Source organism: Falco punctatus (genome assembly GCF_963210335.1).
Source record: "Falco punctatus genome assembly, chromosome: 6".
Taxonomy (NCBI): Eukaryota; Metazoa; Chordata; class Aves; order Falconiformes; family Falconidae; genus Falco; species Falco punctatus.
The window spans coordinates 42,093,062-42,114,777 of NC_137585.1; the positions used below are offsets into that span (position 1 = coordinate 42,093,062).

Below are 21,716 nucleotides of genomic sequence, written 5' to 3' on the forward strand. Positions count from 1 at the left end.
CTAAAGAAAACAATCAGCAGAATGATATGGATTTGTGTACGATTAAGTTCCACTTGGTATTTGCATAGAAAATTATGGTTTGCAATTGTATTTGAAAGTAGTAAATTGAAATTTGAAAGGTGGTGATGACAGAGTAACACTATTAAAATAAAATTGTATGCTATTTAAACGTCTCTGGTAGTGGCCAATACAGAGATGTCTAGAGAAGATGAAACATCTGTTTTATACTAAAGTTTCCTTCAGCTTACCTACATATGTATTATCACTCAAAAGGAAAATATGTTATTTAATGTTTGTCCTCAGGACGTTGGATCCATCTATGTAAGTAACATAAAATAGCATATAATACCATATACTAAATGTTATGCTGGTTTTGACCACTACAGAAAAAATAGAATAGTCTCATCAGTTCAAGTACCATTCAGTGCAGATAGGTTTCAAATATACTAGCTGCCTACAGCTGGTGCTACTATTAAGTGTGCAAGGAGTTATTATTTCTTACTTTTTCCATCATGCCTAATTCCAAAATGCCTAATTTTGATTTAAAAAAAAAAAAATCTAGTAGGATTTAGACAGTAGTATATTAATAATGATACATAATTTTAATATTATGAAAATAAGAGTCATATAGATACACATACATGCATACATATATATGTTTTTGTCTTCTGTGGTCTTGAAATGTCATTCACTTGGCTCAGGAAGCAAGGGATGCTTTAAATTTATTGCAAATATTCTGGCTCATATACAAATTCTCTTTCAGTACAGGCAACCTTTTATGAATAAGCTCTGTTCCAATAACAAATCACTGTATTTTTTTTCCCCTGTAAGGTACCACAGTAATTTTACTCAGGAAAAAAAATAAACAAGGAGTTTTGGGGGATGACCTATTTGCAGTCAATGGCTCCTTATTTAATGCGGTGTTTCAACTACATATATTTACTATATATATCTATATCTATCAGCTTTATTTCTCACCCAGAAACCTGGAAAAGTAAAATATCGAATCTCTTTTGTCTGATACTGAAGACTTGTAAGCACTCAAATTTAAGGATCTAAACCAATAAAATGATATGACATTTTCACACTAGTGGAGAAATAGAAGAATACATTGAACTTAACATAGCAGACATACCAGTGAGTCAAGACAGCTGCATACAGCCGTACCTTCAATCTTGCTTCCTCTCCTTCAGTAAATTCCATCTGTAGCTTGTTTTTTATGTGTGGTAGAATCCAAAATTATGACAAATTTGAGACACTTCATTTCCTGTATTGGCTTCTGTTGAGATAATATGACTGCTTAGATCAGTAACTCCTCATCAGTTACTTAGTTCTCACCTCCACCTTGAAGATAACTCAGAATCTTAGGAGGCAAATTGATTGATTGTAAAACTCTTGGTATCACAATGGTGGGATTCCTTATAGGAGTCCCTCATTCCTTCACTGCTCCTGAGTGCTGAATCATTTGCCTCCACAAGAATTCAGATTACAGCCTTTCTTTGGATGACATCTCAAACATATTTTGCATAGAATTGTTCACTATCCAAAACCTTAAATCATACTGTATTACCCTTCTTTCAGTTTTAACCAAAGATGTTACATTCGATAGCTTTCCCATTCATTTGATTATTCTTCCTTACCAATAGGTGCAATCATCAGATCATTTCTGCATTTCTTCATCATAGAATGGAACAGAACAGAACAGAACGGAACGGAACCAGAACAGAACCAGAACAGAACCAGAACAGAACAGACTATTCCAGTTGGAAGGGACCTACAACAATCATCTAGTCCAGCTGCCTGTCCAAATCAGGGCTGGCAAGATGTTGAAGCCTGTTGTTAAGGGCACTGTCCAAATGCCTCTTAAACACTAACAGGCTTGGGGCATCAAACACCTCTCTGGGAAGACTGTTCCAGTGTTTGACCACTCTCTCACCACAGAAACACTTCCTCATGCTCAGTGTGAACCCCCTCTGACACAGATTTGAACCATCCCCACAAGTCCTATAACTAGATACCAGGGAGAAGAGAGTAGCAACTCCCGCTCCACTTCCCCTCTTCAGGAAGCTGTAGAGAGCAGTGAGGTCACCCCTCTGCCTCCTTTTCCCCAAGCTAGACAAGCCCAAAGTCCTTAGCTGCTCCTCAGAGGACATTCCTTCCAGCCCTTTCCCCAGCTTTGTTGCCCTCCTCTGGACACATTCAAGGACTTTCACTTTCCTCTGAAACTGTGGCCCCAGAACTGCACACGGTACTGCAGGTGAGGTCACACCAGTGCTGGGCACAGTGGGACAATCACCCCTTTTGGCCAGCTGGTCATGCTGTGTTTGATGCACCCCACGGTGCGGTTTGTGCTGTGGGCTGCCAGGGCATGCTGGTGGCTCATGCTGAGTGTGCTGTCAACCAGCACCCCCAGAACCCTTTCTGCAGGGCTGCTCTCCAGCCTCTCCTCTCCCAATTTGTATTAGCGCCTGGCGTTACTCTTCCCAGGTGCAGAATCTGTCATTTGGACTTGATAACTTTAATCCCATTAATCATAGCCCAATGCTGTAATCTATGTAGATCCCTCTGCAAGGCCTCTTGTCCTTGAAGAGAGTCTATGGCACTTCCCGGTTGGGTAACATTAGCAGCAACTTTGATAATGGTGCAATCAACTCATGCATCCAGATCATTGATAACTATATTGAAAAGAACTGGCCCTAGAATTGAACCCTGAGGAACACTGCTGGTGCCCACTAGTGAAATCATACTTCTACAGAGTAGCTAGGAGTCATTAAGATGAAATAAGACAAAAAAAGGAACAAATGGCTTGATTTTCTGATTAACATCCTGGTTCTAAACTGCAATGAAGAATTTTTTTTCAATAAAATAAAATAAAATAAAATAAATAATGATGCATGGGATCTCCCAAAATAGTTTGAGGTAGATAGAAAGAAAGAAGATTTTAAAATTTTGTTAAGCAATTTATTATTCATGTCAAGGAGAAATGCAAAGTCATGTATCTGGGGTTCTGCAACCCCATGTAATGATATATGCGAGGAGCCACTCACCTGGAAAGTAGCTTGGTAGAAAAGGACCAGGGAGGTCTTGGTGGACAAGTTGACCATGAACCAGTAATCTGCCTTTGCCACAAAGAAGGGTCCCAGGTTGCATTAGTCAAAGCATTGCCAAGCAGGTTGAGGAAGGTGATCCCCGCCCTCTACTCACCACTGAAGAGGCCACATCTGGAATACTGTGTCCAGTTCTAGGCTCCCCAGTACAAGAGAGACATGGACATATTGGAGAGAGTCCAACAAATGGTTACAAAGATGTTGAAGGGACTGGACCATCTCTCCTACCTGAAAAGCCTGAGAGAGCTGGGACTGCTCAGCCTAAAGAAGAGAAGCCTTGGGGAAGATCTTATCAATATGTATAAATACCTGAAGGGAGGATGCAAAGAAGATGGACCCAGAGTCTTTTCAGGGGTGCCCAGTGACAGAACCAGAGGCACTAACTGAAACACGGGAGGTTCCCTCTGAACATCAGGAAGCACTTTACTGTGAGAGTAGTTGAGCACTGGCACAGGCTGCCCAGAGCAGTTGTGGAGTTTCGGTCCTTGGAGTTATTTAGAAATCAACAGGACGCGGAGCTGAACAACCAGCTCTAGGTGGCCCTGTTTGAGCAGGGGGGTTGGACCAGGTGACCTCCAGAGGTCACTTCCCATCTCAACTATTCTGCGATTCTGTGATCCTATTTCACTGTATTAGGTAGGAGTTCCACTCAAGAATTAAGCTTTGTCTGAATACATGGGGAGGAAAAATGGTCCTGATCATGCTGAAGATTGAAATGCAGCAATACACACAGTAAAAATTTGGAAACACTTAAAACATTGCCCATTTCAAGATTTACCCAAATAGTTAGCACAGTCACTTTAATCTTCAGCATTGCAGTGGCAGCCAGAAACAAAGAAACAAACAACCCCCCAGACTTTGAAGGTGGGGGACACAGGACTGACAGACCCAAAACTAGAAAAAAAAGCAAAGAAACCAAAAAGTTTTTGTAAACAACTTACACCAAGAAAAAACCCAAAGAAAATCTAAATTCCACTACTGACTATGGAAGCATAGTTTCCCATTTTTGTAAAACTGATCAGATTTGGGCCTTGTTTAATTAGATCTAATAAGCTATACAGATGGTTCTTAGAGATCCTTATTGACTTACCATTTCGACTTGTGTTGCAGTGGGTGTTTTGATGGCAAGGGAAGCTTCAAAGCTCTAAGTGATTTCAGTTTCCCTGTTTGGCTGCCAGGCTGCTTTTCCCCAAAGAGTCAGACACCAGAGCAATAAGACCTTCTCTGAAAGTGAGCAGAGATCTCATTTTTCTTCCACTGACACTTTTTGACAGGAGGTAACGGAGACATACAAAAAGTGCAAGGAAGTTTTAAGGTGTGGTTAAATGTTATAGCTGTTGTAACCTAAGTTTGCTGCAGAAAAAAAGGAGGAAACTCCTCCTTCCACTCCATTCCTCTGTAACAGCCTCAGTCTTCCAGGTCTTTTGCTGATGTGATTCAGGTCTCAGATTCATCAGGTCCTTAGCTGACATGATTCCAATTACTGAACTATTGGAAAACTATGTGTTTTTTCTGCTGAGTTAGCTTTCTGTCAGGCTTGTGCTTACACTGGATCATGGAGGGGTTTGGCAAGCTCCAGAGTCAAAGCTGCTGAAAAGCCTCTCCAGAGGAGGGAAGGACATAGCATGACATCCCTTCAGTCTTGGCAGGATACTAAAGTGGCTCAGCTGTTGCATCATGCTCATGCACACTCTCACTTCCTACAAGGAACAATAGTAAAATATACTATGCAAAGGTTAACATAGATTACAGCGAGGATGAGAATATCAGCTTGTACAAGGGAGGGAGTGGAGGAGGACTAAATCAACTGCTGAGCAAGAAAGACCAGATATGGGAATGATATTTCAGTGGTTTCAAAGTGCTAAAAAACATCCCTACATTTCAGAGATTGTGCTTCATTAATTGCAACAGATCTATTAATGTTTTTGGGAATACAAGACAGAAAACAGACCAACATATTTTTCTTAAAGTACTTAAATATTTTGGGAGGCTGACTTTTTTGTTTTAATCTGTTCACTTTGACAATCTGTTTTTTTCTTGACTTCACAAGCAAAGGATAGATGAAACAGCTTATTAACCCCTCTCACTCCTATCCTGTATACAAACAAACAGCTGGAAAAAGCATACTGGTCTCTATATTTCGCAAAAATAACAGCTTTATAAAGTAGAACCTCTTCAATTTTCCTTTCTTTCACTTTTGTCATACAGCACCACAAATGTTCAAGCTAACAAATGAAAGTTGAGCAAAAAGATTTGGGGCAGATTAATAAGAAGCTGTCAAGGAATTCTTTAAAATTCATTGAAACAGAATTTGTCATCTGCCTTAAATTCTGATGAATCAGCTTTCAAAATCTGAGAAGCTATGGACAGTTGAAAAGTGTTTCTAGTCTGCAGCAGCAGCTGGAAGAGCAAAGAAGAAGCAGTTTTATGCCCAAATAAATAATCTACCTTTCAAATCCTTATTAACAGACACAGTTTAAGATAGGAATTTCACATTGATTGATGTGTAGGGGTGAACAGGAATACGTAAACATACCCAGCCTGATTCCACTCTCATTTATTCCATTGACTTCTATGTAGTGACTTCCAGCAGTGCAAGAAAAAGGTAAACTGGATTTTAAATGACATTCAGAACAAGATATATTACTACAATTTCTTCAGGAATGTTATTTATCTCTCTATATGAGATAGCAATTGTAATGAGTCCATTAAGATAGAAAGGAAATATTGAAGCACCCTAAATGAACCAAATTTTTAATTGCACCTGAAATACCTACTGCAGGGAACCCTGTGTATTTATTGGCAAGAAGAAGAGACCAACCCTGGATGCTTCAGAATAGCTTCCATTCTCAGCAATATACAAAAGAAAGAAAAAGTATAAGAAAAGATTAAGGGTATAACATTCTCATTTTTTGAGGCATATTTACTTTCTAATGCATAGAAAGGAGAAAGAAAACTAAAATCTAAACCAAAAACTTTAGTTAAAATAATCCTTAAGCCATATGCTTATAAATCTTCAAGTTTCCTTACTCTAAAATTAGGACTTTCCACAAAGGCAATAGAGGTAGTTATTGCAGGTTTTCAAATGCTGTTTCATGTCATTTGGAGGGTGTGAAGTAGGGTAGGAGGCACCAACAAAAAAGTCCAAATCTTTCAAAACTCCATATCAAAATACTTTGCTTAAAACATATCAAACTAAGGTCAGTCATAGAACAAAGGAATTCACATCCATTTTTAGAAAATTATATTATATATATATATATAATCTGAAAGATATTTCTCTGAAGCCAACATTAATTCATTTAATCATGGACTTGTTAATATTCTTGTAAGCTGTGCACCTTTCAACAAGAACATCAGCTACTTTGGACTGTAAACTTTGTCTTTTAGAAGGATATAAGTAACCAGAATTGTGTTATTACTTGATCTGAATTCTCCTAAGAGATGGGGACAGAATAAGGCAGAAGTGAATTCTGGTACTTATTTACCCTTCTTTTTTTTATTTTTTTATTTTTTTTTTCATGAAAATGACAAAATATTTACTCACTATCTTAAATATCAGTGTCTACTAAAATTTCAGATACTCTGCATAACTGAAATAAGGGGTTGGAAATTATAACACAAAACTTATGTGAGACCTTGGACTTGTACCTGTAGCTATACAGGGTATCCCACAGTTTAGGAAGCTGGAACACAGTTTGAGAACTTGCTGAAGCATTTCAGCCAAAATAAGTCAGCTTTGTAAATGTAAACTAGCTTTGTATGTTCTTTCCACCCCTGTTTCTTGATGTGTTTTACAATATTCAGGTATGATTCTCAGTGGAAACCAACTTTTCACCATTGCTCACTCAAAATTGCAGAATTATGTGTGTGAAAATAGATTTGCTGTATGTCGTTAGACCTACTTCAGTCTTAAGAGAATTACTACATAATTGAAGGTGTTGTCTAGCTAATAGTCTGTGTAAAAGATACCCTTGAAACAAAAGAATACACTTCATAAATGCTGTAAATAATGGCAAGTTAGTCCTGAAACCTAGAAAGACATATAAAGGGAAGAAAGAAATAAGGCCATATCACACCCTCATGTTAGAAATAACCAGTTTTTGCCTGAAAGCATTCATTCTTGTTTTGCAAATCCTAGCATTATCCAGGCCCCTAGCGTTTTCTTTTTCTGAGCACTTTTTGCAGCAGTCACCTGTCAGAGTTCAAAGAACAGATGATGTCAGTCATGAATTAATTTTTTTCTTCCTAAAAAGTCCCCTAAGAGATGTTATTTATACCCACTCAATAGCATTTAGGATAGTTACCACAAACACATTCCCCAATATAAAACAAGTAAGAAGGAAGAATAATATAACACAAGTAAGGAGGTGTCTGTTTTGCACCAAGTTGTGTGTAATATCTCTACCTCCTAGAAGCTCAGTCTGGGAGAAGAATAAACTCCAGTCTCAAACAGCTGTTAAAGAAGCACAAGGGAAAACCAAGAGCATTGCAGAAAAGGTCAAACCTGATCATTTGATTTTATGATTTGTCAAGCACACAGCAGAGCAAAAAGGAGTGGAACTTAAAAAGATGTCATGGAAGGACTTAAGCTGACTTACTCAAGTGGAGCACAGGATATAAGTGATATTTGCTAAGGACTGCTAAGGAACATAAACAAGACAGGTCAGTTTTCTGTCCTGCTGTGAATTCCTGTGGAAAAATAACTTTTTTTTTTTTTCTTCTCTATTTGTGCTTGAGTTTTCTTTCTTCCTGGAACAGTGTCATCCATTTATGTTATACCACATTATTGTGATACAGTTATTCACACAAATGGCCTAAGAGGATTTTAGAAGGCAGCAGAAAATTCCAGATAAAAATGGTGTGATATGTGGGCACACCGCAGATCTCTATCAAGAGAAGTGGGCATAGCTACTACTGCAGAGCACAGCAGATAAAAAGAAAAACCATGTGAAGGTAAAAACATAACATAGAGATATAATCTTCATTTATTTCCCATTATATAATACTACCTGCCCATTTAAATATTTTTTTTAATGTCTTTTGTTTCATGTTATTTTGAAGAAAAGATAATCAAAGTTGTTGCTATGTTGCTATTGGTTACTCTCCAATACCATATATCAGAAACAATTATATTTAGTTAGCTAGTGTTTTAAGTAAACCAACATTTAATTGCCTTTCTGGGGTCCATAGGAAAGGAAGTACTTTAACAGAGTTCTTTGGAAACAGGACAGAATCAATCTTTCTTTTTTCTTTTTTTTTCACCTTTTCTAAGGCTCTAGAGGAAGGGAACTTTCAAGTGTTGCATACAGGAGCAACATAATGTCTTGAAAATATTATAATCCATAAACAGAGGAAGTTAAACACACTAGAAAATGTTCTTATCTCAGACTTACTGACTTTAACCCTTATGGGCTTCTGAAATCTCATTCTGCTTCTATCTTTGCCTACTGCTATCTTATTGCTTTCTTTCAACAGTACATTAAAAATATGACAAGCATCTGTCAAAAGTGACTAAATATCCAGTTCAACATATCTACTGCACTATCAAGTGCACCGTACACAAGCTCATACATCATTTACTCTTGTCAGTGTGACAGCAGCCCAGCAAGTACATTGGATAAGAAGCTACAGGTAAGATTTTTTTTTTTCAGGGCTTACCTCTTGCTTAGCCCTGCATCTGCCTTTTTCTATTCCAGGCTCAGTGCCTGTACTCAGTCAGGGTACCAGCTCAGGGATGAAACAAGGCCAGGACTTTGATTTGAAGGTGGCAGTGCTTTTTCCATATCTGCAGCAACTCCCGCGCTTGGAATAGTTCAAAAATGACAGGCTGCTTCTGCAGTTTAGGAATCTTTCATTTTTAGGTCAGCCTGCCTCACAAGCTACAGACATGCAGTAAGCATTTCAGATTAGAAGACAGATTCTGTAACTCTTATTTAAACACAAAAGTTTAAAAGGCAAGAAATCCTTTAGAGATTTTGTTTTTAAAACCCCTGTTGTGGTATATAATCCTTATGCTTTACCTAGAAGCTCCTGGACTCTGGAAGTATAGATGCAACAACAGTCTTCTGTTACATATCTGACATCAGAGATTTTTAGAATTAGATATCCTAACTCCCTATGCTGAGGGGTAGAACATAGCTAATCAGAAAATATCTAACTCCACAATTAATTTGTAGCACTTTAAGAGGAGTTCTGCCCATACCCATGGAAAATATTTTGCAAAATAAATACCTAAACCAAATTTTAAATCAGAAGTATGATTTTGCTCTTCATTATTCATTGTTTCAGAAAAGCAACATTCTCTGGACAGTCAACATCAACTTGTGGCAATGTTATAGGCTGAAAAACTGAATTTTGCTTTTTTTGTTTAGAGGTTACGGATTGTTTTTTGCTCGGGGAGATTGCTGACAAAGCACTGGGCAGTAGGTGAAACACATCTACAGTAAGTATATCAGAGTATTTTAACTGCAAACATGCTGCAATAAAGTGCCATCATTCAATCAATACAGATTACTTAGTTAACATTTTTCTTAATGTATCTGGATTACTAGTTCATTAGATCATTATCTGATAAATAGTGTGGGTAATGAATTGAGAGAGTAACTACATACCTTCAGGAAGAACCTGCCCGATAACAATAATCCATTAGAAAAACTGGCGGTATCCTTTGATCTATTGCCTGCAAAGCTATGACTTGATGGAGAGTTTCATTCCCTCTGCTCAGCACTCCAGAAGAAAATCAGCACAATTTAAATATTTCTCAGGATATGACAGCTCTCTAGATCCCTGGTTGCATTCTGTTCCCAGGGGTTGACAATCTGGCGTTCCAGTGTGCATAGAGCAGTGAAGATGAATTGAAAAAGCTTGAGATAAATTAGGGATGGCTAAGTTAAAATTGTCTCTGCTCCCGAGTCTCTCATCTGCAGTCTGAAAGCCTATTTTGCTGTGAAAAAGCTAGATGGCAGGCTGCCTCAGTGAGTTCTTCTTAAGCGACAGGGAGCATTTTCAATGAAGAAAAATTCTCCCATTATCTAAGCTAATGTGACTGCAGCTAAATCTAGTCTTAAAAGTGTCTACTAGCATGAAATTCATTCTCAATGTTGCTTTCTTTCAAGTCACAGGTTAAGGGCGGGGGGTGGGGGGGGTGGGGGGGGGTGTGGGGGGAGACACAAAACATGGCACCACCCTAGATTTTTCTATCTGAAAGAAACAGTCAAACTTTTAAAGCTGATAAATGGCAGCATGTTTCATGAAATAGCTGTGCCCAACAATATAAGCATGGGAATTTTTCACTGTTTCCCAAACTTTATCTGTTTATGCTCAAATTATTCTTCCACTACCTGGTCTTTCTGTTTTTAACAGATTTCATTTCTTTGCAATTATCTTCATTTTGAATGTTCCAGGAAAGAAAGGGGCAGTATTTCCCCCTTGCTGATGAAAAATGAAGTGACAGCTAAAATTCTGAACAATTAACATGTTTAGCCTTAGTAGATAGTCATAAAAAACCCCATGTGATTGATGTTTTGTTATGCTACTAAAAAGTTTTGTCAAGAAAAAAATAAATTGTAACAGTTCATTTGCCTTTTTTTATGAACCACTTCTCTGATGGCACTAGTTTACAAAGAAGATAGAACTGAAGTTTTCTGAGTATCAGTGTAGTGCCAAAGCTGTTAGACAAAGTCACTAATTTCAAGTTGTTCAAGTTGTCATGTAAGAAGTTGTTGTATAGATAGTTCAAGTGCAGGACATTATCATTAAGCATAGTAGATGAAGTCTTATATTTTATCCTCTCAAACTTTGGATACCATTTAAAAACAACAACAACAACAACAAATATTTTCAGAGAGCAAATGTTAGTCATGCTCCCTAGTAAACAGGCATTTTTGCAGATCCTTTCTTTAGTTTCAAATGATCTATCTTTCTGAAGTCCTAGATATCTACCACAAATAACCTTCTCAGATTTGATTTCTCAGTATCATGGAAAGTCAGGCCCCCACTCTAAACTGTAAACAGAGATGCAGCTGAATACATATGAATATACATATACATATATATATATATATATATACACACTCCTAGAGCATTCTGAGAAAGATAAATAAGTATACCACCAAGAAATGGGTGTAGACTGTGCTTTCATCCAACAAGCATGAAAAGACTGAAAATCTTTGGCACATGAGTGATGAGGTCTGTTTTGTTCCCCATCCCACCGTACTCACATTAACAGCACTCTACCTGGTGAAGTAAAAAAACATGATCAACACTAACTGATTTCCTTGGGGGTTATGTCACTAAACCATCAGCCCCACAGGGCTTTTGTATTCCATATTCTGTGCTGAAGGCATCACATACAGCCTAGATCTTTTACACAGAAGCTCCTTCAGCCTTTGTCCCAACAACTGCAGCTTGGAGCATATGCAAGCACTTGATGAGACCCAGTTTCTCAGTAAATGCAATACACATAAACGTAGCCCAAAATAATATATATTTCTAGAGGGATTAAAAATTTTCCCATGCTGCCTTGCTCTAGGATTAGTTCTGGTGTTATGACACTCACACTGCTTAGTTCTAAGTAGAACTGGATGTGCTGCAGTCCTAGCCATTAAAGTTTGTACATTGTCTACATAAATAGATCTTGCTGTAACAATTAAAAGCAAATAAACACAACAAACAATCAAACAAAAAATATCAACAAATTGTCAACTTGGAGAGAATTTTTGATGCAATTTGCAAATCAGAGAGAAAACATGGGCAAGTATATGAATTTTGACTGGCTAAATTTAATCTTCACTAGTAACCAATTTAGCTACATTTTGTAAAACATGTACAACACAGTTTATCCTGCAAAGGTATTTTTGTAATGAGCATGCTGTTTAGAAGAGATTCATGGTGAGTGAAAGCAAAAATGCTTAGCTTCAGTTGTGATTCTTATGACAACCTTTTTTTATTCTTGTCAACAATTTTCATTTTTTTTCATTTTAAGGTTTTGCCAGCAGGCTGGGAGGAAGGTGATCCCTCCACTCTGCTCACCACTGGAGAGGCTACACTTAGACTCCAGTGTCCAGTTCTGGGTTCCTCAGTACACGAAAGACATGGACATACTGGACAGAGTCCAGTGAAGATGATGAAGAGACAGGAGTCTCCCTTCTATGAAGAAAGGCTGAGAGAACTGGGACTGTTTAGCCTAGAGAAGAGAAATCTCAGGGGAATTTTACCAATTTGTATAAATACCTGAAGGGTGGATGCAAAGAAGATGGACCCAGAGTCTTTCAAGGGGTGCCCAGTGACAGAACCAGAGCCACTAACTGAAACACGGGAGGTTCCCTCTGAACATCAGGAAGCACTTTACTGTGAGAGTAGTTGAGCACTGGCACAGGCTGCCCAGAGCAGTTGTGGAGTTTTGGTCCTTGGAGTTATTTAGAAACCAACAGGATGCGGAGCTGAACAACCAGCTCTAGGTGGCCCTGTTTGAGCAGGGAGGTTGGACCAGGTGACCTCCAGAGGTCACTTCCCATCTCAACTGTTCTGTAATTTTCACTTTTGTTTATGAACCAACAAAATCCTCGGTTCATCGTGGCGCCAGTGACTTTCTGTTAAAATGGTTCCTAACTTTGGTAAGATCGTTAGCTTTTATTGTCCAAAATATCTTTCTTAATTGAGGTTAGATTATTAGGTTCCTCTTCTCTTCTGGTCACAGAATTACAGCATCTGCTGCTGAAACTAAAGAAATTGCCTGGAAAAAATATTGATCGAGACCTCACTGTGCAACAGCCTATCTGTAAAGTTCCCAAAGTCATCCCTCTTCACAGTAAGGTAAGGCTTGATGAAACTCTTTAAAGCTGAAAGCCACCTGCTAGCCTTAAACACATGGTTGCTTTGTGTGCTATTTATACATTTTAGAATAAACATCACTCATGTTTCCCCTCTCTCAGCAGCTACTGCTTCATGTAGCTACCAGTGACAAGCTGCTGTTCTTCTTAGAGCCTCAGTAACCTGGGTCAAATAGCTACACTGGTATCTTAGCTTCTATTCATGAAAATCTACTAGCTTGAACAAAAATAAAATCATTGTAATTAATTATTTTAGTGGTATCCATTATCTTACAAAATATGATTCATTCATGTTTAGTGGTTTGAATCAGTAACATGAACATGTCGGTTTCTAGGAAGTTTCTTGTTGGATTTTGAGGTGTGACATGGTTGGAAATAGAGAAGCAAGTTAGCCAACAAAACCAAGTAATCCAAACAGTCTTAGTAAAATTCTCATCTTTGACCGCATATTCAACTCACTGTTCTCTTCTTCAGCTAACAGGCAGAGAAAAAAAAGAAAGACACTTTCAGAACTAACAATTGTTTTTTTTTCCTAGGAAAGAGGTTAGCAATCGCTGAAGATTATTAGGAAATAGGCCCAAGTCACCCAGCAAAGCATAGTCACTTGACCTACAGTGTTTTAGAACAAGATATAGATTCACAGGAAATTCTAAAACATTACCAGAAGAAAAAAATAAAAAGGGTGGGTTTTTTTAACTTTCCTTCCCCCCTCCCCCCCACCCCCTTCCCCTTTTCCTTTCCAAGTTATCTACTTGTACAGTTTTAATATCTTTTTATAATATCTTTTTGGAATTAAATGGACAGTCCTAGATGTTCACTGTGGAAGCTGTTGGCATAGTGCACTAGATATTTTGAAATTGAGTTATGAAAACATCTTTCAAAACACCAGAAGACAGAAGCGGCATTACAGACAGAGACTGAAAAAGGTGACCATGAAGTGGGGCATATTGTAACTCTGTGACATGATACCTACCTGGATAACAGAGGCTATAACTGTTTTAAGAATAATTTGACCTGGATATATCTTAGAACTTTAGGGAAGTTAATTTCTAGAAGCTAAACTTAGGCACTGGGCCTATTTAGGTTTTAAACTTAAATAGTAACCTGATTCCAGAACTACCAGGCAGATATCTGAAGAATATTAAAAAAAAAAAAAATCTATATAATAGGATACACTAAAAAAAATATATATTTGGTTAAATCTTTAGAACTACAACTCTTCTCCAACTGGTAATTCTCATTGAGGAAAATAACTCAGTTTAGATAAAGTTTTATCTTTCTATTTCCCCATCATTCTTCACTGGAGACAATATAGTAGTTAATGAATTCAGAATATTTTCTCCACGTTTTACCCTGCCTGTCTTGCATTAGATTTTAGTAGCAGAGAAGAACTTCTAATGGAGAAACCCAGTGGCAGTGGAGATATGAAATTCAAAGATGAAAATTTCAGTCAGAAAGTGAGGGTTTTTTTTGCTACTGTATATTATATTTTGTATACATATATACAATAACATTGAAAAAACACAATGTGCATGCATATAAATATCTAGTAAACTTTTTGAGGTCACTTTTTCATTATTGTCAGTTGAACTCTTGCATAAATTTAGCTGCTTCATACGTTTCTTCACTGTTTGCTTTTGAAATACATGTTACACTGTTGTTAGTGCTTGTATGTCTTTTAGGCCATAGCTTGCTAGTTTTAATTTCTTAGTTTCATGGAGGTTTAGTTCTGGACCAAAGTAAAACACTTCAATAGAATTATTTTTGCTAATCTTAAGATTCAATAGTAGAAAGCCTTAGCTTCTACTATGAATGCACCTTAATCAAATGTACAGAACCACAGTCTGCTCTTCTGCCAGTGTTTTTTGTTCATTAAGAACCTGTAATGTGGGAAACAACATTCAAGATACAGAAGAACCTAATTTTGAAGAGGAAATGTAGATGTTGGTTTGTTATTTGGGACCGACTAGACAACTTCAGTGGCAGAATTTACTTGCCAGAATTGCCCCTGGAACAGGGAGTGATTTAGGGAGTGATTTAGTGTCAGCTGAAAGGCTGTCTTCAAAGTTCAGTCTACCACTTCATTTGGTTCCTGGAAGAAAGCAATCAAGACTTAGTGAGTAGAAGAAGGATGGAAATATATGCTCTGAATATGAATGAATGAATAGTGCTCATTCTCCTTTTTGATTATTGTTAAACTTCCTGCTTTCAAGTTTTCTTCACTGTGCTTTTTAGGAAAGCAACAGTTTTCAGATTGGAACATACAATATTAATCTGTGAGATTTTTTTTTCCCCTGACCCCAAAATAAGCAGGCAGGTAGATTGTCTGGCTTTCTTTCCTTACTATATTTGTACACTAGCAGAAGACAATAGAACAATTATATCCCAAAGCTCATTTCAGTATTTAGGTGGCCACAGATAAGTAAAAGATATGAGAAAAAGTCAACATAAACCAAGAATTCTTAATTGAAGTTCTGCATGAGGCTATTTCCCCTAATTCTGCCTTATACAGAACTATCATTTGTTGTCTGACAGCTGGAGATGCAATTTCTTTGCTTCTATCTTATGTGTAAATCCTGTCACATGATCCCTATTACAGGCTACATGTTCTTATTAGCCTGTGTACAGTTTAAATACTTTATGAACAAGTGTACGCATGGAATAACACATACAAGCACTCTTACACTTTGTATAAAAGAAGTTGACTATACCTGTTATCAACAAGTTGTGAAGAATGGAACAAGATCTGTAAAAGGTAACAGCTCACTGGGGGATCCTGACATCACACACTATGTGTTGTCCAGAGTTTCTATTTCCACGGTATCTAGATTTGTTCCATGTATTGAATATGTTTATGAAGTACATTATGTGCTCTACTAGGGTGAGTCTTTTTTTATGTTTTGGTTTGTTTCAACCAAAAGGAAACCAGATCATGCTCTCTGACACCATCCACTTCATGAAAAAACACAGGAACTGGGAACACATAGGATATTTGCTCCAAGATGCTAATGTACCTGCCCCCAGGTGAACCTGACAAAGATAAAAATGAGAACCAAAAGAGGAGTTATGATCTGTTATAATTCAAATATTTAAAAACCTACCTATGTTAAAACAAAACAAAACAAAAAAACCACCACCAACAACAAAAAAAACACCAAACAAATTACCAAACATGTGCTTCCCTCCTTCATTCCGCAGTTGTTTTTTCCCAGGTTTCTTGATACTTGAAGTTTTGCAGTCAATTATTTAATTTAAAAACATTTGTTTTACAGTGAAAGATCTAAAGAAAGATGTGCTCGTGGCAGCTGGGATTGGACTAGATGATCTTTAAAACTCTCTTCCAACCCAAATAATTCTGTAATTATGTGATTCCCTACTTAAATTTTCACAAACATTTCCAAGTTGTTTATGTTTTTGGGCTTTTGTGTTGTTTTGGGGGTTTTAGGCGGGGTTTTTTTGGCTTCTGTTTCTTCTGATAATTGTATTTAAATCTGTAAATGTCACCGTTACTTTTTTAAAAAAAGAAGTCAATATTACATTTTAGTGGTTGATATTAAAAAAAAAAAAAACAACAAAACCACAACTTGATTTTGTCCTGAAAGTGATTAAATACCTTTGTTACAAAATAAATAGAATCTTACTGATTAAGGGATCTTATTTCAGTTCAATTATAAGTTGCTTAAATTATTCAACAAGAAATCTCCCAACAGTTTGCATGTGATACACAAAGTATTTCTTGTTCTGGCTTCCATTGCCCTCTCTTCTCCAATGGCTAGACTGTAAGGAAGCATAAGTGCTCCTAAAATTTAAATAATCAATGATAAAAGATCTTTCCAATTTCCTGCTTTCAATCTTTTAGCTATATATTTGTTTCCTTCAGCTCTCTTTTGCATTATAGTGAACAAGGTCTTACTTTGAACTCATACATCACCTTTCATCTCAAAAGCTCAAGGCAAGTTTAATGTGTCTCACTTAAAACCCTTAAAACTTGTGTTGTGCAGCCTGAAACCTCAGCAGCTGTATGTGCGTTGAAAGCAACATATTAGGATTCTAGAGGAAAATAAAGAAAAACAAAACCCCTATTACATAATTCCAGCCAAGTAGAGCAGAGCTTTTATACACTACTACAATACAAATAGTTAACTAAAGAAATAATGTCGTGAGAAATAAGGAAGAAGAAACATGGAATATACATATCATGTATACTCTGCGAGTACACTGCAGAATTCAGAACACATTCAAGCATGTCCAAACCTTTTAGTTTGTTCAGAAAGTTTGTGCTTAGCTCTGTGGTACCATTGAATGATTTTGCCATGATAAATTCTGATAAACCTGCCCTGCATAGCCTGGTTTAAAACAAACAAACAAATAAATAAATAATAAAGAAGAACAGGATCATAGGTTGCTGTTTGCTCTATTGAAATGGAATAATTGTCTTTAATATTACCTGACAAATAAGATATTGTTATTTATCAATAATAGCCCAGTTTATTATTGATAAATAATTATCCCCAGGGTGGGGGGAGGAGGGGATCCCGTTTTATCTTATTCTACCATTTAATATTTTATAAGGAGATTATTTAAGGAGAATGTAGAGAAAACTACAGGAGGTTTCACATCTTGTTTCTAGTTCTCCTATCAAAACAGAAGAGTGAAAAAGAGGATGATACATTACACATAAAAATAGACCCTTTCAAATTTTATTCAAAACTTCAAGCTATTATTCTTCATGTTTCATTTTATGTATAGAACATAGACAGACAAGAATCTTAAAAACTTAAAAAAAAAAAAAAAAAAGAAAAGGCATCTTGATAAAACAGCTCTTATTGTGAATTTATGGTAAATTTATCTAGAAAATAACAATCCTGGTACATGAAAAACTATCTCCCTCTAATGAAAATAGTGGTCAGGTGACCAGATATCCTTGGATGCTTAGATGTATCCACTGCTGAGAGCTGTCTAATAATTCTCTCACAGTCAAGAATTCAGGGGTATGAAAGCTAATTTCTTCTGTAAATGTGTCTCTTATTATACATATTTTTCAACAAACTACATTATAAAAGGGGGGTGGGGATGGCTGTATTTTGAAAGAAAACTGACCAAATAAAACCATGTCTAGCATGTCTAACATTAAACACAGTTCCCCATCTTCTTTGTACCTGAATTTAATTCTGAAATGTTTCAGACATGCATTTCAAAAGGTAAAGTGCCAACCTGCTTTCATACAGGACACATCTAAATTCTGAATAGACCTATAATTTAAAACAAATCAGAACAAATGAAAAAAACCAAACAAGCCCAAAACAAACTTTATTTCAGTTTCCTTGGCTTTGTCTTCATTTGAAAAACATAGAGTAACAAAAACACAACCTTCCTATGCATTTGTCATGCATATGTCACTTGTTCCAGTAATGAATGTGAAGGTGCATTAGTGGACCTTATTTGATGCATTCATGTATTCTCATACTGGAGACCTCTATGGTTATAACCAACTGTGTTGCACAAAAGTACAGTGATGGATATACTCCTAACATGAAGAATGCATGCATCTTTGGAAAATGAAGTAACTTTCAAATGCAATCAGTTTATTTGCAGTCAGATCAAAAAAACCCATCATATATAACTATATAGCTTAGAATATTCCTTTGGTATGCTGCACAAGAATTTCAGACCAAAGGGATAGACAAAAAAAACTCAAACAAACAAAACCATTGAAACTGACTATATTGATCCCATCGTTCATTTTTCAAAATCTGCAGGAAACAAGATTAATGGCTACAACAGGATTGGTTTAGGCTTCCAAAAAATTCAGACTGCTTATTTTATAAAATAGGGGTTTCAATCTGAAATATAATAAAGTGAGATTCCCAAAATCTTCACTGTATTGGAATAATAAACTGTTTAATTTCAGTCTTTGACTCTTAGACTGTGCTTTTTTTACTACTGAATACATTAATTGAAAAGGGAAAAAAAAACCAAAACAAGAGTGGTATTCCTCAAAATGAGTTTGTGTGTTCCAAGATGTTACTTGAATAAAGGAATCACAGTGGATGTGATTCAACAGCATCCACACACAGTAGTAAGCTTAAAATTTTTCTTTAGTAGAAATTTTAAATGTAATCTGATTGTTGGGTTTTTTTTAAAGAACTGTAGCACACTGACTAAAATGACTCCGAAAAACTGGGCAGACATAAAATAAATCTTAGTGACACGTCTGTTACTGTGAATTCATAGCAAAGTCCTTTCTTGTGGTGACAAGACTGTATCTTAAATGGTCAAGTCCTTTGATGTATCATTAAGTACATTGGATTTCAAACAGTATTAATTTAGGTAGACCTCTTGTCCATATTCATGCAGGAAATCAAACTAGATTATTCTAGCTGTACTTTGTGGATTTTAGAAAATAACCAATGAATTACTCAGTGATCAGTCTCCCTCTGGAAGACTGTTTAAAACAGTTGCTAAGACTTCCTTGACTCACCCTGATAGTTAATGACAGGACTGCTGCTGCACCTATATACTTGTCATTTTGATACATAAATATGCATAAAGAGCAGGCCATTCACCATTGTGATACCATCAGAATGTCTCCTAGATGTCTAAGTCAGGTACGTTTTAATTATTTGTTGTGCTATAGCAAGCCATCATCTGAAAAGGCGTCACTTCATTTTAGAAAACTCAGACTTATAAAACCTTCTGTGGACTGAACTGCAGCTTTGACATACTGTTTCTATGTCTGTGGACAAGCATACACTCTCCAGTGACTGCATTTAAAATAATTTACAATACATATGGTCTACCTCAGTACAAAGACAGTTTATTGGTGAGAAACTCCTTTCTGCTTTAGGAGGTAAAATAAAAAATAATTTCTGCCTAATCATTTATTTTAAAAATTCATTGTACTTTACACACACACCCACAAAAAAAAAAAAAAAAAAAAAAAAAGAAAAAAAAAAAAAAAAGAGAAGGTTTTGAAGCTGTCAGTTTGCCCTCAACAACTAAATGTTTAGTACCAAAGTCAGCTTTAATGGAATGCTTTTTAAAGAATGTGGGGGAAGACGAGAGAATGTGTTCTCATTCTCCATGAGAATGGATACTCCAACGAAACACGCACATATACTCATTTAAATGCAGGATAGAGCAAAGCTTTTTTCACTGTCCCAGTGCTGTTGCTACTATGACATAAATTAATATGGCAGTTTCCTTCTCACTGGTGAAAATAAGATTGCTTCTTTCACAAATACATTGTCTGTATATTTAAAAAGGAACTAATCCGTCACACACAGATTTTGTTTGTACCTCCAGTTTTTTTAAAAAAACTATTTCCTCACTGTCACTACCACGCAGGTCTTTTCTTTCATTGCCCTGGCCCCCAACCAAAAATCACAGGTTTGTTGATGAGCTATTTCGATATCATGTTTTTGACACTGTTTTTAGAACTTTTTCCTTTTAAACAATCAAATTTGTTTTAAGCAAACAACTGTAAGTACTGTGACAGCAACTTCCCCTTAGCTGTGCACAGACTTTTCCTTGGCACCTTGTTACAGATCAGTTCAGTAACCATTGGAGCAGCTGTATGGGGAAGATGAATTCACCTTCTAACCAAACAAGTGGGAGGAGGAACTTGAAGAAATGAATCTATCTCACTTGGTCAAAAGGTCATCTCACATTTACTGTCATCTGTCTCTTGCCATGTTCTACTCGTCTAGATCAAGGAATGGTTCAGCTTGTGTCCTATATGAATTCAGCAGAGCACCAGTGTTGCCTTCACATTAGTCAGCAAAAATTTGCCCTGGAATTCCTCCTGCCACAAAAGTTTGTCCACACACCCATTTCATAATGAACAATGAAATGATATTTTATTGACATCCTGTTCAACTGGTCATGATGGAATGCTGGAGAAAAAGAGCATCCTCACTGACCCTTCTTGAGGTATACCACCCACAGCTAATCCCATCTGCAAGTTACTTGCTGAATCTGGAAATGAAAGTGCATCTTCACACTTCTTGAGGACCATGGTCTCCCTGTACTCCATGATACTCACAGTTATGCAGAGACTAAAAAGTCTCATCATCAAGAATATCCCATTGCTACACACCTTCAATGACCAACAAGATTCATGACTTCATGCTGCTTGGATAGTGAGGGCAAGAGAGAATGATTTCTGTAACCAAAATGTTCTTAGCTAATAGCTTTGCTTTTTAACTAAAGGCATGGCACCCCAACCTATACTTGCTGTTGTCTGTGGGGATATTGATGAAAACAGAGCAAAGGTCTTCCTGATATCCATATTCTCTTTCAAGGACCTTTTGCAACTTCCAGTGTGTGGATCCTGAAGTACTTCCAGAGTATGGTCTCATCCAAACTCTTCCACATGGCATCCTTAGACCCAGCATGCAAAGGTCCAGCCAAGTGTCAGGCTTAATGGTATGCTCCCACTCAAAGAGTTTTTCACATTTTCCAAAGTACATCTGCCCTGAGGTCTAACTATTACTTGGTTCTCAAAACAACAGCTTTCACCTTTCTGAACCATACACAACACTTGCAACCATCAACAGTGTAGAAAACAAAACTGAATAAAGGTTCAGTGCAAGTCATGCTTTCTCCCTTCAACACTTATCTTCTGTGTCCTACAGGCAGCTGCTTTATTAGCTGGTAGACAAATGGCAACAGCAGCACAGCTAACTCTTTCTGTTCATTTTACATGTATATATTTTGTCCTCCTCCTTTTCTTTCAGGCACCTTTCTTTTCCCTGTTTTATTCATTCAGTCACCA

The 21,716-nt window shown here is 36.9% G+C and overlaps 1 protein-coding gene across 2 annotated transcripts in view; it reads right to left on the reverse strand.

Annotated features, from left to right (window-relative positions):
* Nucleotides 1–20,001, reverse strand: part of MGAT4C (MGAT4 family member C) — a 433,108-nt gene extending 413,107 nt beyond the window's left edge. For both annotated transcript variants that reach the window (XM_080394201.1, XM_080394206.1), the window contains exon 1: nt 9,722–20,001. The gene's annotated coding sequence lies outside the window, so the exon portion shown is untranslated. The remainder of the gene's footprint in view (nt 1–9,721) is intronic.
* Nucleotides 20,002–21,716: the final 1,715 nt, after the last annotated feature.